Source organism: Acanthopagrus latus, chromosome 6 (genome assembly GCF_904848185.1).
Source record: "Acanthopagrus latus isolate v.2019 chromosome 6, fAcaLat1.1, whole genome shotgun sequence".
NCBI lineage: Eukaryota > Metazoa > Chordata > Actinopteri > Spariformes > Sparidae > Acanthopagrus > Acanthopagrus latus.
Window position 1 is genome coordinate 1,455,554 of NC_051044.1, and position 17,173 is coordinate 1,472,726.

Below are 17,173 nucleotides of genomic sequence, written 5' to 3' on the forward strand. Positions count from 1 at the left end.
AGTGTGTTTATTATAGGATCCACGTGGACGATCAGACAAAACGATGCAAAAACATGTGAGTTTACACACAGAAGCGTTTCCATGTGGACGAGCCCTCAGAGCTCCTGCTGGAAGCATTGACGCCTTGTTATCTCTGTGGAATATTCAGCTGTCGGACTCTGAGATCAGCTGCTGGTTAACAAGTGAGAAGCTAAGCTATCTATCATTGCTAGACTTGTTGTTGAACACTGTGCTGTGAGTTAAATGTTCACAGTGACAGTGTGAACATAATGTCACCACGTCCACCAGAGTCGTCCACCGTGTTAGCATGCTCACCTCTGCAGGCGAGCTGCCACTTCTCCTGTCGATGCCCCATAATCTTGGCCATCAGCCATCACGCCATCATGGCCGAATCAGGGTTATAATCAGCTCTTTATATCATGTGTTTCATGAACTCCCCCCCGACAACCCCGACTGCAGCTGCTCCGACATTTTATCCTCTGTGAGCTCTTAGTTAGGAAAACAGCGTCCAGAGGAGCAGCGGACAGGTAGAGACGGTAAAGTGGCGACAGGGTCGGATAGGAAACACCTCCATCTGTAGGATGAGAGGGGGGAGGGGGGAGAGAGAGGAGGAGGAGGAGGAGGAAGAGCGATGTGGCCTTGAGGTGAAGGAGTGACCCAGAGGAGTGAAAAGTCAACGAAGTTAAGTTCTAAGTTTCACTAAAGTGTTTCCTGGCAATGCAGCATGTGTGTGTGTGTGTGTGTGTGTGTGTGTGTGTGTGTGTGTGTGTGTGTGTGTGTGTCACATTCAGACCACAGTATTTCCACTGTATTCCTCTGAGTGTGCATGTTTCAGCTTACACGTGTAAGAATGTGATATATTTGCAAGTCGGCATGTATTCCTAATATTTGTGTGCGTATGTCAAGTCAACTTTGTTTACACAGCCAGATATCACAAATTTGCCTGGAGGGTCTTTACGTTCTGTTCAGGCAGCGAGCGAGGACGCATGTGGAAGGTTTTCTGTTTGAACGGCTGTTTGGACTTTTAGTTTTAGGGTTGAAACCTGAAATAGGTTTAGTTAACAGAGAAGTGGTGAACGTCCAGAGCAGATGCTAAGATAAGATGTTAGCAGTTATACTGTACTGATGTTTCTACAAATTGTTTCGTATCACGTTCACTTCTCGTGTTCATGACCTGACTTTACATACTGGGACGGCGGTGAAGTGCTGAATGAGAAGGCTGCTGAGCAGAAGACCATCGTGCCAGGCCACGTTTCAACATGTGTGAAGCCAGGCTGGATATCTGATGGGACCTCGTTTGTGGAGACAGAAACAGGCATTTCAAAAGCCAACTGTGTTTTTCTCACCTTCACCTGGTGGTTTCTGTGCGTTAACCTAACCGGAGCGTATGGACGGCGTTGTGACATGAGAGACAGCAGGTGGAGGTAATTATCCAGTCAGTGTTATTTATCCACCACAGAAGAAGAGACACAACAGGATGACATCATTAGAAGTTTCTCAGTGTGGGTGTGAGGAGGGTTACGTCTCCTCTCAGCCTGTTTCTGTTGCACTTTATTACATTTTCTTTGCATCGATAATCAAACATAAGCATTGAACCATGTATACGAACCATGTGTGGCATCAGATGCCTCTGGCTGGGACGAACCTGATCTCAGGCCAACATACACTTTCACTCTCATCAGAACTGAAGTTTGGAAGGTTGAACTTCATAACACGAGGCCAACGCAACGCTTCTCACGTCTCAGAAAAGGTCGATCGTGCAGTGCAGAGAACAAGAATCAGATTTTATCGTGCACTTGTTTTCTCCCTGCGAGCCTCCAGTGAACATTTCTTACATTAGAATTCATTTTCATCAGTTTGTCTTGGCCTCGGGTTTGTTATAATATTTTATATGTGTGGGAGACAATGCCAGCTGTTGATTAGAGTAAAATAACAGAAATGGTAAACGCAGAGCGGAGCGCCTGGACTTCCTGCTGGGCCGAGTTGAAAGTCATGTAAAGAACTCGACTTGTCGTCACTCGAGACGAGCTCTAAAAAACCCACTGAATCCCACCAGGGACTTCAGTACATTTGATTTATTTAAGGCATGTTTTCTTACTGCATGATGTTTCATTTATTCACAACTTACATCATGGAACATATGGTTCATGTTTGTCAGCATCTACAGACTTCAGTGTAAATCAAATATATTGAGAAACATCTTTCTGCACTGAGAAACTTTCACAACACTTCACAACTGAGCCGACACACAGAGACGGTCTGACGGTCAGCAGACAGCTGCTGGACAGAGAAGTGGGCAGAGACCTGGAGGATTAAACACCCAGAGTAAAAATAAATTAAATATAATAAGTAAATTAAAGATAGAGATTTTGATGGTTTGATCGTTAAAGTGCCCGTAGCACTAACACTGAAAATAATTTTGACACGAAAACAAAAATACGGTAAATCTTGAAAGTGTCTCACCGTAATTATGCTTTTATTCGAAGGTTTAACTCAGGTACATTCACAAAAAATATGCAATTTGGAGAGTTTCGCTTTAAACCACTTTTGATGAAGATCTGATTCTGGTTCTTCAGGAGCCGACTGACGACGTCACGGTGGTTCCGTCTTATTTAACGCTGTTCGTTTGCAGGTTAACAGTCGTTTTTTAATGTGAGTGAGTGAAAGTACGAATGATTCTGAAGCTCCAATGCATTAATGTACATGTAAGGTCCCTGCATGCCGACATCATGTTTTTAAACACTTTCCACCAAAAACACACTCTCTTGTCTCACACACACACACACACACACACACACACACACACGCTGTGGCACTGCTGGTTTGTTCAGTGTTTCCTGGCGGAGGGCAGGTCATGCCTAGGTGGGGAAACTGTGACATGTCAAAGACGCCCCTGATTATAGCCACTACAGGAACACAGCCAAAACTAACACACACACACACACACACACAGTATATATTGCCACTGTGTGTGTGTGTGTCAGTGGTAAAGACTCCTGGGAACTAAAAGCATCTGTACTTTGGGGCTCGGTAACAAAGGGCTCGGAGAGCGCCAGTGTGGTGAAAGCAGCCAACACACTTCCAGTGAAGAAGGAAAACACAATCTGCGATGGCCTTCAGAGTAAACCAAACACATGGAAAACTTCAGTTACACTTGATGAACAAGTGAACGTGTGTTTTGTCACGGTCACCCTGACAACCCAGATGCTAACGAAGCTCGATATAATGAAGTGAACACAGGCTGGATGGTTCGAGAGTCCGAACCGCAAGAGGTGCAACAACCAATATATTGTATTCATGCTAACAGCTGGATGGAGGTCAGTGTCAGTCTGTCGGTCCAGGCTGAACAATCACCACGTGAAGACTCACCGTGTTCAGACTATACAACCCTGCTGGTGCTGGCAGTCCTCACCTGGATCTCCTGACTTTTGTTGCATTCTGTCAAATATCTGGACATCGCCTCGATGATCCAGAGGACGAACATCGCCTCGGTGTGTCTCTGATGTTTCCACCGACACTAACAACATCCAGTGACCTTTTCTCAGAGTTTACTTCACGTCTCGACAGTTACTGGATTAGATCTGGATGAAACATTCATCATCAGTACGAAGCCGGAGACACGTACAAATATGGACACGTCAGTGGTCTCAGAAACCTGAGCTGGGAACAACTGGAGGTCAGTTTCTTGCTCAAGGACACGTCAACATTTGATTGAACCATCAACCCCTCTGGCGTCGCCCCCCGGTCATCATCCTGCCCTCCATCACAGCCCTGCAGGCGCCCCTCTCATTTACCTCTGCTGCCTCTGTTGCCAGCAGAGTTACCATCGTGTTCGAACACGGCTCTTTGTTGAGTGAAGAAAAAAACGAGAGATTAATCAGCTCGAAGGAAAAGCATCCAACCAAACAGAGGCAGCAGTAAAACAGCACGTAAAACAGTTTACAGAGCAGCCATGTAATCAGCACCGACATCGTCCAAGTGACACACACACACACACACACACACACACACACACACACACACTCCTGGTGGTGTTGGATCATCCTGAGCTCAGCGAGCAGAGAGTCCCTCTACTTTCTCTTTTCATTGTTCAAATAATATGAAGCATCACCCGGAGCTTTTACGACTTCCCAAAGTCAAATTACTGCGAGCTGAACAGAACCAGCTGGTCTGGAGCAGAATCAGAGCCGTCTGGTGAGCTTCGATCTTCACATCGCCTCCTTCACTACTGAACTCCATGACTAGTAAACATCACGCATCCTAAATGTTATCTGAGTAAGAAGTGAAGACGCATCGTCTGAAACATGAAGCAGCTCACGTGAGTGATTTTTAGTTTTTGCTTTTCAAACTCATCCCACCTGAGGTCATGCTCAGGTGTGATGAGGTCATGAGGTCATGCTCAGGTGTGATGAGGTCATGAGGTCATGCTCAGGTGTGATGAGGTCATGAGGTCATGCTCAGGTGTGATGAGGTCATGAGGTCATGCTCAGGTGTGATGAGGTCATGAGGTCATGCTCAGGTGTGATGGAAGAACAAGATAATTACGCTGTAAACATACAAAATGGACCTTTTACCTCAGATTCACCAAGTCATGTAGATTATTACACAAAATGTTTGAACAGTTTATAGTGATGAGTCATTTTGAGATGACTGGTTTTCTCGGTGTAGGCTGTTGTAGCACTGTCACACTGTAGGGACGCTGCTCTCTGCTGACAATCCCACAATGCACTGCTTCTCATGTTACTCAGAGCTGATTGCCGTTACGCATCACCTGAAATGTGTCAGCAGCAAAACTATTGTTTTTCTACATGAACTGAAAGATCTGACAGAGACACTGATTACCTCAAAGTGACCGAGAATTTAAGTTGCGGGAGAATTTTAGCTCCTCAAAATTATATATTATATTCAATAGTCTTATTTACTTTATAAATCTCAGTTTCCTGATTTTTTTCAGTCAGCTGTTACAGTAAAGGCTATCAGGAGAGCGATCTTCTCATCCATGTGCAGTGAGGCAGTTGTTAAAAATCAGATTGGTTTCAACTTGCCAACATAACCCACGCAATGAGTGTTTATCTGTCAGTGATGCTGCAGAATGATGCCGACTCAGAGTCTGAATTACCTGCTCGCTGCAGCGCGGAGAACATTCTGGGTTTAACTGGAGGAACAAAAGGTAAAAGAGTCAGAAATGAAGGAGGGAGAAAAAGGAGGGAGGGAGGGAGGCAGTGACAAGCCAACAGGTTGACCAGTCCAGCCAGCTCAGTGTTGGTGTTGGCAACACATGGAACACTGTCACACACACACACACACACACACACACACACACACACACACACACACACACACACACACACACACACACACACACACATCCAGTAGAGGTGACCTCACTTCTGTAAAGTTTGTGCTAACATAATCACCCACTGAATGGCCAGAACTTACTTTATAGACTCCCAGAGCTCTGAATACACACACACACACACACACACACACACACACACACACACACACACACACACACACAAATATGCATGTAGACAAATACACACTCTCCCAACACGAGCAGGAACACATGCAGCTCACTTTAGGCCTCAAACCACAGCTGAAGCTCCACAACAACCACAGAAGAAGAATTACAGACGTGAGGATGAAGGTTTCTGTGGCGACGACGTTGTTCACTGGCAGCAAACTGTTCTTTAAGATTTAATTAATATTTATATATTTCACTATTCACACTGTTTTAAAGTAAGTAAAGTAGATGAGAAGACAAAGTTCCTCTCAGAAGAAACTGAGATGAAATGATGAAGCTGTAAAGACGAACTGGAGTCAAGTTCATAAAAAAGTCACATTTTTTACAGAAATATTAACATTTCTTGGAAATATTCTGACTTTTAGGAATTTATTCAGAATAATTATTACTTTGTTCCCTTTCATCAAAAATAATATAATTTAAAGGACGATTATAACTTTAATTGAGACTTAATACTCACAGTATTAAAATTTTTTTGCTCATAAAAATTTGACTCAAAATATTCAGACTTCTTTCTCGTGAATTGATTTTTGAATTTATTCTAGAAATATAAGCACTTTATCTCAAAATATGAAAACTCTGAAAATAATTTTGCCTTTTTCTCATTAAGTTGTTCAAAGTTTATCTTCGCAAAAAGGTGATTCTATACTTTTATGCTTAATATTATGACTAAAATATTGAAATATAAAACTTATAAAACTAAAATATCTTTTATTTTCTCATAAAAATCTGGTTGTTTCTATGAAATTTCAGCTTCTTTGTCAAAATATTAAACTTTTTCTTGAAACAACAAAACTTAAAACAAAATTGCAGTTACAATCTTAAATTATATTCTTGAATTTAATGAATTTATTCTCCAGAACATTAAAACACATTTCTTATAATTACTTACTGATAATCTTACTTTTTAATTTAGAAATATAACTGTACTATAATAAAAATGTTTTTTTGTTGAAATATTAAATTGTATTAATTATCATCACTATATAACATTATCATTAATATAACCTTAACCTTCACTCCTGAAGTTACTGAGGTTTCCTGAGTGAACTTGGCTCCGTCTCCTGCTGCGTCCTGATTGGCTCACACTCGTCTTCTTCTTCACTTCTTCACGCCGTCTCGTTGGATCTGTCTTCATCTCTCACTTGTCAAACAGAAAAATCGTCTTCACTTCGAGCGTTCTGTTGATGCTGCTGCCTTAACACACACACACACACACACACACACACACACACACTCTATAAGACAATGGTGTTGTTTTAGTTTTTATTGTTTCGTTGGGAGCCGTATTACCAGAAGAGGCCTGACCAGTGTGTGTGTGCGTGTGAGTGTGTCTGTATGTGTGTGTGTGCGTGTGCGTGTGTGTGCATGTGTGTGTGTGTGTGTGTGTGCAGGGGGTCGTGGCTGCTGAGTGGCTCGTTGTTTGGTTGCTGTTTAACTGCTGCAGCCTGGTTTTCACTGACGGTCCCATCAGACTCTTTACCCTCTGCAGCTCTGCAGGTTTCTGCTGGTCCACATGCAGGTCCAGCTGCTGGAGGTTCAGAGAGGATTAACACTCGCAGGAACACCCGCGGACTGAAGCTGAGCAGCCGCCGCCGCCGGCTTCTCATGACCTCGCTGGTTTCATTAGGACAGATGAACTCATGAGAAGAAGAGATTTGATCCTCCGGTGGACTTGTTCATACCTCATACCTGTCTGTTTCTAAAGGTTCCTGTTCTTCCACGTCACAAGTCCACATTATCGGTCAAACTTCAACATTGTGTCTGTGTCCTGCTGAGTTACGGCTGCTGTGCTATATGCTATAAAACTTTAGATGAAAGGTTTAAAATCACCACAAACATCAGTCATGATGAACTTCTCCTAGTTTCTGTTGGTCTGTAGTTTCCTGCTGTGGGTAGCCAAAATGTCTGCCATGAAAAAAGTTCTCAAAACTTAAAAAAAAAAAAACTTTCATAAAAAAGCAAATGAAACTATTAAAGTGAACGAGGTTTTATTCCTGCTCCGTACGCTTTGTCTCTGGGTTAGGGTTAGACGTTAGCGTGGATCTTTCTCTGTCTCCTGGTCGCGGTGATAATATTATCATAACATATATAATATAATATATATAAAATGATAATATTCACCGTATTCTTGTCTCCTGTGGATGATGTCATCACCCACATCGTCAGGGTGGATCAGACAGCGGTGGTGTCAACAGTCTGAACAAACAGCCAGAGATTTCCTTCACCAGTTTCCCAGGCTGTGATTGGTCGTGTAGGAGAATCACACAAGAGGAAAAGTAAGTGATTTACTGCGGAGAGCTGGACCTTTAGCCACGCTACATCTTCAAAATCACACAATAACCAGTTATCATGTCAGCGTGTTGATGAGCTGTCAGGTCCTGCAGTAGGATCAAGACGATGATGACGAGCCGTGTTCGGCCCAGTTGGGTCGTCATGACTGATTAGTAAGTGAGAGAGTCCTGGCTCGACTAGTTTGGTCCTGTAGTGGAAAATATGAACATGGATCAGCGGCGGTGTGTGAAGAATCTCACAGTGTAACAGTGTGCGTGTGTGTGTGTGTGTGTGTGTGTGTGTGTGTGTGTGTGTGTGTGTGTGTGTGTGTGTGTGTGTGTGTGTGCACTCATCACACATTGTCAGTCATCTGAACGGTTCATATTTTCCACCAGTTGCAGTTGTGGAGCAAATAACCTGTTAACACACACACACACACACACACACACACACACACACACACACGCACACACACACACACACACACACACACACACACTGTACGACATGCCCCTCCCCCTCTGAAACACACACACACACACACACACACACACACACACACACACACAGTTGATTTACAGGTGGTGTTAAGTATGACTAATGGCGTCGTTTGTTTTGCTGTCATGTTATTTCCCTGCAGTGCTGTGGAAATAACTGGCACGTCACCTATTAGAGCTGATAATGACTTCATCCCTCACTGTGTGTGTGTGTGTGTGTGTGTGTGTTGGGAGAGAGAGAGAGGACGAGAGGGGGAGCAAGAGAGTTTGTTTGGTTGAGAGAATAAACTCTGGAGGTGTGAGAGAGAATCAGAGAGAGAAGAAGACAGATATTAATTATCATTATTTGCTTTCTGTCAAAATGTCGGAATAATAATAAAATCACGACATACAATGTTTTTCATAAGTACACATTAAAAAAAATAAATAATTAAATCATCATTTTATTAGCATGTTGGTATAAATGTTCATTTAGGCGAATGATGATATTTCTTTTTAACAGAAGTGGTACAAATACTTCATTTGTCTTCTCCTCTCTACACCTGAACTTTCTCCTCCTCTCAGCTTCACAACAGCCTCGTTACTTTAGTTTGATGCATCTGAGGTGAATTCTGGATTCTTGTTATTTCCCAACATCAGCAGACTGATGTGGACCAATCAGACGCAGCGAGACGAGACAAAGACGTAAAAGCCGTAAGAAGCCGTAAACAGACAGAGAGGGAGGCTGGAATGTGGAGAAAAGGCGTGTTAGTGTCTCGTATCTGCAGAGAGTTTCTGATTTTCTCTCTTTGTTGCTGCTCGGGACGCTTTACCAACCCAACATGTGTCTATTTGACGTCCTGGGAATGAGACTCAACCATCAACTGTCTTTGTGGTGCGTTCAGGAACAGCTGGGACAAATCCTACTGATTCTACCTTTAACTTTGATAGTCTTTGAATTCTATTAATATGACGTGAGCTTCAGTTAGCTTTGAGCACAAATGTCCTTCAGAGGGAGACTTTTTACTCTGATACTCTGAGTCCATGTCAGAGCCTGAACTCTGTTACTGTACTGGAGGAAACAAGATGGATCAGAACTTCTACTTTTACAGAAGTATCTGAACTTGTACTGGAGGAAACAATGTGTGGACTTTGGCCTCTGCAATTCAATTCATATTCATCCTGAGAAGAACAGTTTTATAGATGTCTGAACTAGATTTCGTCCTGGAACAACGTGATGAACCGACTGACAGACTGCTGCAGTCCGAAGACTGGTGCTGCTGCTGCTGCATCTGAAATGATCCCATCCTTCCGTTTCCTAACAGACGATCGATCGTCACACAGTAACCTGCTCCGACTCCTCGCCAGAAGCTGTGTCACTTCGCAAACAGCTCGCGTGTCATGACGGGATGACTCAGGTAATCTGAAGACACGTTCAAGAATCCAGTTTGTGGATCGCTCGCTGGCTCAAACAGTAGTATTCCTCCTGGTCTGGTGATTACAGTCGGGTTTGGCTGCGAGTGAAGGAGAGCGGGGGTTCAAATCCCATCCACTCAATAAATATTACAGGTCTGTCCTCCAGAGCAGAGTGTGTGTGTGTGTGTGTGTGTGTGTGTGTGTGTGTGTGTGTGTGTGTGTTCCCCCTGTCCAGAAGTTGAGGAAACAGTAGGTGGCAGGTATAATATGTGGCGGAGCGCAGAGGTTAGGCCGGCCGCCGAGGGAAGGAGTGTGTGAGTGAGAGAAAAGAGAAACCTCATCCAGGTTATTGTAGAGAGCTTGTCAGGATTTATTAGGGCCGGGTAAGCACACCGAGCCCCCGGCCTGTCGTAAAAACACACACAAAAACATAATCTCTCTACGACGCACGTGAAACACACACACACACACAGTCGAGTCATAAAGCGGCTCCAGATAACTTAAGCTGAGTAGAGGGACTCAATGACATCATGACAGCTACAGGGCAGCGCTGCCTTTTCCATGTTTTCCTTTGCCGGAGAGAAAGTTTACGTTCTCCACAATGAAGGAGGACGAGGAGGAGAAGGAGGAGGAGGAGGAAGAGGAGGAGGAGGAGGAAGAGGAGGAGGAGGAGGAAGAGGAGGAGGAGGAGGAGGAGGAGGCGTGATAGAGGGATCAGAAGGAATAAGAGGAGAAAGGCTGAAAAGGGAAAAGTAAGTTAAACACAGGCAGGGAGAGAAGAAAGAGTGTAAAGACATTAACTGTGTTTTCTTTGCTTTCACATGATGCACATTATTAAATAACAGCATCAGAATTTAGACGTGATCTTTATAAACCTGGACGTCACAGTGCAGCTCCGTGCAGTCAGGACAGTAACTTACATCATGTAACTTAAATACTAAAGTAACTTAACTTACAAACTAGAGGTCGACCAACAGGTTTAAGGAGACTGAGAACAAGTTCCTCACGTTCTGTCCTTAAGTATACTTTTAAGATAATTTACTTAAGAATTTCAATTTGCTGCTCCTTTAAACTTCCATTCCGTGACATTTAACTTCAGTTACTCGGCAGATTTTGATTCCTCAGTGTTTGTTTGTAGGCTGTTACTTGTAGCCAGTCAGACTGAAATGGAGCTGCAAGTCAAATCACAAACATCCAGGCAACAAAGGCAACCAAGAGAAGCTCAAAGAGCGAGCGATCAACAGGAGCGTCAGCACAAAATCAGCTAACGAGGGGACGAGCAGCAGGTGAGACATGAGGGTGATGTCAGACAGGTGTGGTGGCGTCCGACTGAGGAGGGAAACCACACCTCCATCCTCTGGACATGTTGTTGTACTGTTAGTCGTACTGTGATGTGTTCACTGTCAGCAGGTCTCTATGTTTCGTGTTTGGCGCTTTGGGGAATCACACATTCACTCTCATGTCAGTTAATATGACGCTACAGCAGCAGCTGGTTGAATGAACACATTCTCCAAAATGTTGAACTTCTCCTTTAAGTCATTTCTGCTCCTGCTCTGCAGTAATTCAGGAGTTTTTTCTCGGCACATGTTCTGTCAGGCGGGTAAATCTGGCACGACTTTCAACAGAGAAGCTGAGACAGAACCGTGACGAGGCGGCGAGGAGAGAGCGCCCGTCTGCCTCCGTGTGATTTATTAAAGAAGAAATACGGGCTGAATGACAGAGAAGTGGAAGTGAGACAGACAGAAAGCGCTCATATCGTTTTATTGAAGCTGGATACAAACCCCCACAGTTTGTCCTCGCGTAACGAGCCCGTTCGAACCCTCAAGCTGTCAACGCTCGGCTCATATTAACTCACTCGCCTCTGCTCGGCTTCCCAAAGGCTTCTTACATTAACGCGCCGCTCTCGTACGGCAGGTCAGAGGGGCTAAGTGAATACTGGAGTTGTGCATTTGGGAAATTGTGCCGCAGGTACGCGAAGTTTGGCTCATTGTGGGATATAAAGGCCATTTTATGACCGTTAGTCTGCTCAGAGGGAAGTGCTGACATTACAGGCGACGCGAGAGGCGTCACTCTGACTGCTTCTCCAGATATCAAGATTTAGTTTTGGCATTTTATCTGACAGTGGACAAACACAGGTCCTGGCAGCACATGTTCCTCTGTCTATCATAAGATAATTTATTTTTATACTTACTGCTGCTTTTGTGATTTAATTGATGCTGTTGTCTTTTCAAGTATTTCCAGCCCGTCTTGACTAACTCTCACAGAGATTCAAATTTTTATGTGACGTCCCGAAGCACAGTGCAGGTCTTCAGTCTACACAATATTAGACTTTTTGCAAATGTAATTAAAGAGGTCATATTAAGTTAATTTTCAGGTTCAGACTTGTATGTAGATGTCCTTGTAGAAAAGGGACTTGAATTTTCAAAAAACACATTACTGTTCTCATATTGTTCATCGCTGCAGCGCCACTTTACACTCTGTGCCTTAAACTCTCTGTTTTAGCCACAGAGTGAGACATCTCGCCTTTTCCAATCTTTGATGAGAGTTGCATATGTGCATCACTTAACAGGCAGGATGTAGCCAATCAGAGGCAGAGAAGGGCGGACCATGCCGAGCAAGGTAGTGTGATCAAAAATAACAGCTACAGCTGGTAACCATGGCTGCAGTACAGTCATATGCATTCTATAATAATGTATAAGTACATATATTTATATATTTAATTAAGGTCTGTTGCATTGTGATGCATATTTTCAGTTTCAGGCAGTGCAGCAGTGTTTCCTGAGGCGTGGACCTTTGGACTTTTTAACTTTGCAGAACTTTTACATGCAGAAAAATGTTTCATAACACAATAAAGGAAAGGGAAACCCCCAACGGTTACAATAGGGAGGGTTTAATTTAGTCAGACTCAACAGCTGACAGGAGGACTGGGGAAACATCAGCAGGGATTTATTCAGCTTCTGAGGTTCAGGTGGAGGCTGAGGTGGAAGTTCAGGTGGAGGCTGAGGTGGAGGTTCAGGTGGAGGCTCAGGTGGAGGTTCAGGTGGAGGTTCAGAGGGTTCTGGCAGGAGGCTGGGCTGCAGAGTGGCTGTGCAGCTGGAGCTCGGAGTGGCTCAGGCTCCAGGAACAACGAGGAGACGAAAAATCATGCAAGTTTCCAAATAACACACAAGTAAAAAGTCACTGGAAGTTGTACGCGGGGCGCGGCCATAGATACCACGGCGTCGAGTGGAAAACAATCTGGCAGCGATCGTGCAGATGATGATCAGACGGGCTGCAGGTGTGCGAGCAGCAGGAGCGCTGGCCGCCAACGGAAGCCGCAGCCAGCCCAGATATCGGACCAAAAGGCTCAGATTCTCACAGTGGAATGAGTCATGATCCACCGTTATAAAAAGCTTATGGGGAAAAGTCTTTTAGGGCCACAGAGCATCACGTGACGACGTAATTACACGGTTCGGTTACTTCCTGGAGAGTTGCCCTCGAGGTACGAAGTGGTTTTCGGAGACAGGACGGGACATCTCTGCAACACAACACACAGACATCACCACTGTTGTTTCTAAACTATGAACTAAAACTCTGGCCAAACTTTACAGATTGCTCCTTTAATAGCTGCACGTCTGCAGAAGTTGCTGTTGATTGGCCGTTTGTGACTCAAGTGGTCGGTGTTGAATTGATTACAGCAGAGGTTTGATTCCTCTCATCGCTGTCCTCGGCTCCAAATCGATTCTGATAGCGCACACACACACACACACACACACACACACACACACACACACACACACACGTACAGATGCACCTTTTGTTTTTTCCAGGACGGTTTCTGGGAAGCGTGGAAGTGGCTCTGAGTCAGCATAATGAACATTTGGCTTGGACACACCGAAATCAATAACAACTGTCCAGAACAGGGTGGTCCACCACACCTTGTCATCACTCACACACACACAGACACACACACAGACACACACACACACACACGTATACACACACACTCACACAGACAGTGTAGTTTACCTCTCATTGTCCAGGTTTTAAGTGTGTTTGACAGGAGGGCCGGATTACACCGCTATTGTCTTTCTTGGCATTTCCATCCCATAATAATATTTTGACACATTTATCCAAACACTGGAACACACACACACACGTGCACACTAATACACGATGAATGGAGGCGAGCCGAGGCTGAAGGTCGGCTCGTCTGCACCGAACGCTTTGTTCATTCCCGTCAGTTGAATCTGAGCTGCTGCGAACTCGTCGTGAGGCGACAAAGACTTTATTCCACTTATATGATCCACGAGAACGAGGAAGTAGAAGTCGGACCAGCTCGGTTACAAATGAACCAACTGACCCGAGTAATTAGCAATCATCTGAAGATGATGAGTCGGAAAGACTCGGATCAGCGGTCGACAGTAGGAAACTGTGGTTGTAATACGACGCTTCAATTATCTGAAACGATGCAAACTGAGATGAAACCCTGAAATTCAAATTACATGTTGTGGACATGAACAATGTGAAAATTACACTCGTCTGCACAACAGCTTGATTTCAGCCATGAGGCAAAAAGCTGTTGCAGGAACTGATTAGAGTCACCGGAGGGACGGAGACATGTTTTGAGATCTTTGCTCCAAACATTAAAAACATGTCACGGTCGACCTAAAAAGTCCCTTTTATTTAGGATTAGTCACGGTTTAAAATCTGCTGAAAGGTTTGGACGAGTTTCTGCCAGAAAGAGGAGAAGTATTCGTGTGTGTGTGTCTGTTTGTCAGACGTACAGAAAACACAGCAGGAAGCGTTCACGACTTCTCTTCTTCATCGTCTTCATCGTCTTCATCACGACACGTATCTGCGCTCCGGATGAAAAACTGTACTGAAGAAAGTCGAAGTGTTGCAGCTTTAAAAACAGTAAAATATCATCTCTTCTCCACTGAAACGTATTCAAAGAGAACAAGGTAATAAAATTAAAGTGAACTGACATTTGAACTTTGAACTCTGAAGCGCTTTGCAACTCTTCCTTCAACCACAGATTTATAAATAAAGTTGTACTAACGTCGTCACACAGAACTGGTGATGTGCCGGTTTGATCCGGTCTGATCACACACTGAATCAGACGACCTCGTAATGAGAACGAGCCTTAAAGCTGCTCCTTCATGTAAACACACTAAAGTTGTGTTTGTATTCAGCGTTACTCACCAGAACTCATTGCGTGAAGCGTTGAGGTCAAAACAAATGTGTTGAATGCATTTCCGTCCACGTAAAACATGCAAGATGTGTTTTTATAGACGTTTAAAATCCAGCGTTGTTTACATGTTTACCAGCTCACAATCTTCTTCTTCTTCTTCTTCTCTTGTTGACGCTCCACCGCCACCTGCAGGCCGAGCGGACCGCCATGAAACCGACTGGAAGAACGTATAATACGCCATAAACCAACCGCAGACGAGCTCGTACGAATAATGTGAAACACATTCTGAGTGATATCATAGAAAACAGCTCCGTGATGCAACGAAAGCTTCAGATAAAAGTCCACAGATCATCTTTGAGGGACAGAGATATTTATGAAGAACAGAGTGAGTGTTCGTGTGTGAAGCGTGAGTCCAGAGCACAGATTGTCCTCCAGCTCGTCTCTGTGCTGCTGAGACGGAGAACAGAAACAGAGAGACATTTCTGTGGCAGCCGACGGAGCACAAACTCATTTCATCTCACTCTCGAAAACCAAAGAATGCTGGTGCGAGCCTCTGTTTTGAATTGTTCCGCTTGTGTTTTCATTGGAAACAAATGCCTGTGTTTTGTTTGGGTAAAAGTCAAGGGGTCATATTCGGTAGGAATCAACAACAGAGAGCGTTTTGAAACCGCGGACAGGAGATCCAACATTACTGAGAGAACGAGGAGTGATCAGCATTTTAAAAACGTGTTTCTGCTCAGCTCTCGACCGCTAAAGACCCGAGCGTGTGAGTCCACGGCGGGTTCTGCCGCGCTGCTCGTAACCTGGAGAAACAAATCTGTTGACGTGATTCAAACATTCAATTTCATTGAATCTTAAAATTCAGCTGGAACAGACACTTTGCTTGCTGCTTCTTGTTCTCTCACCTTCTCATCGTGACTTTCTCCTCTGTCTTATCTCTCTATCTCACCTTTCTGTCTGTCACAGCCTCGCCCTCCTGCGCCCCTCAGCCTCGTCCTCCCCCACCTCTCCTGCAGCCTCCAGGTGAAAGAGCTCCTTTCTTCGGGCATCTCTCGTGCAGCTGCCGCCTCCAGTAAACACCTCGGGGTGCGAGGGGCTCTCGTGGCTTCCAGCACCTTCCAAACAAAGACGGCGGTTATGTGTTGGCCCGGCTTTTATGTAACCTGGCAGCAGGTTAGAGAGTCTGCAGAACCAAAACATCACAGGTTCAATCCTCGCAGCGGTCAGTGTGTTTACACGCCCGCTGACTGCACCACTGTGCACCGCTGCTCCTGTTAAAGGTGCAACACGTCACATTTGAATCACTCGTTACCACTTTTATCTTGACACGTTACTGTCATGACAGGAAACAAACTGCTGCACGTGGCTGAGAAGACCTGAACCTCCTCCAGCCTCTGCACACGACCTCCTGGGTTATTTTACTGAATACTGAAACACTCAGTTTTATCTGTTCTGCATCTCATTACGACCTCTGCACAAGCTCTCAGCCCTCTGTTCTGCAGCTTCACCTCGATGTGTAGCATGTCCTGACTCTGGGACAGAGAAGAAATTCACCTCCATGTTGCTCCAGCTTCTTTACAACAAGCAGAAAACAATCACTACTCACTTGCTAACTAGCTCGCTAATGTTTCTTACTTAATGCTCGTTTTGTAGTATTATTCCCATTTTGCATGGCTGACCTGTAACTGGGACGGCGGCAGGAGCTCAGGTTGCTAATGTTAGCCTCTAAAACGCGGCTAGTGTTGGTGTTCATTTGATGAGCTGATTGATGACGTCCGTGCTTTTCTATCCTCATCAGATAAATAGAAACCATGAGATAAATGGCCACAGCTGAAGACGACATGTTGGAAACGTCTGTTTACATGAACGCCATCGACGACTCCTGGTGATGCACGAGGGTCTTGGAGGGCCGTTCTCATTTCTTAGTGGGAGTTTTCAACCAGCACCTCACGTGTTTCTGTTCGGGGGGGGACCTTGAAAATGAATTGAAGTTGTAGAAACTGGAATGGGATTGGGTCGCCTGGAGTGGGAGCACTAAATTATAAATGACCACAAAGCTGGAGACTGACCTCAGATCACCTGCTGAGGTGGTCTGAGATGCGTTTGACCGACGTGTCTTGTGTCACTTGTTGTTTACACCGCTGGACTGCAGCTGACTTCAGACAGCGTGCTCGCTAACGCTTTTAGCTTCGTGAAGATTTCAGATAAAAGGAGAAATAAATCTGTGTTTAGAGATCTCTGGGTTTCCACAGACGATTTTATGTGTTTTTTTATTGTGGTGTTGTGTGTTTTGTGTGTGTTCTTCCC

The 17,173-nt window shown here is 44.5% G+C and overlaps 2 long non-coding RNA genes across 3 annotated transcripts; one reads left to right on the forward strand and one right to left on the reverse strand.

Annotated features, from left to right (window-relative positions):
* Positions 1–10,386: 10,386 nt before the first annotated feature.
* Positions 10,387–16,744, forward strand: LOC119020514. Of its 2 annotated transcripts, XR_005075348.1 has the most exons (4): positions 10,387–10,445; positions 10,832–10,979; positions 15,833–16,039; positions 16,665–16,744. It is a non-coding gene; the product is annotated as an uncharacterized LOC119020514 (long non-coding RNA). The 2 variants fall into 2 exon arrangements; XR_005075347.1 differs by lacking the exon at positions 10,387–10,445 and having other exon boundaries at positions 10,491–10,979.
* On the reverse strand, positions 12,233–14,997 carry LOC119020515. The gene is made up of 3 exons (XR_005075349.1): positions 14,878–14,997; positions 14,460–14,549; positions 12,233–13,210 (listed from the first exon to the last, which is right to left on the reverse strand). It is a non-coding gene; the product is annotated as an uncharacterized LOC119020515 (long non-coding RNA).
* Positions 16,745–17,173: the final 429 nt, after the last annotated feature.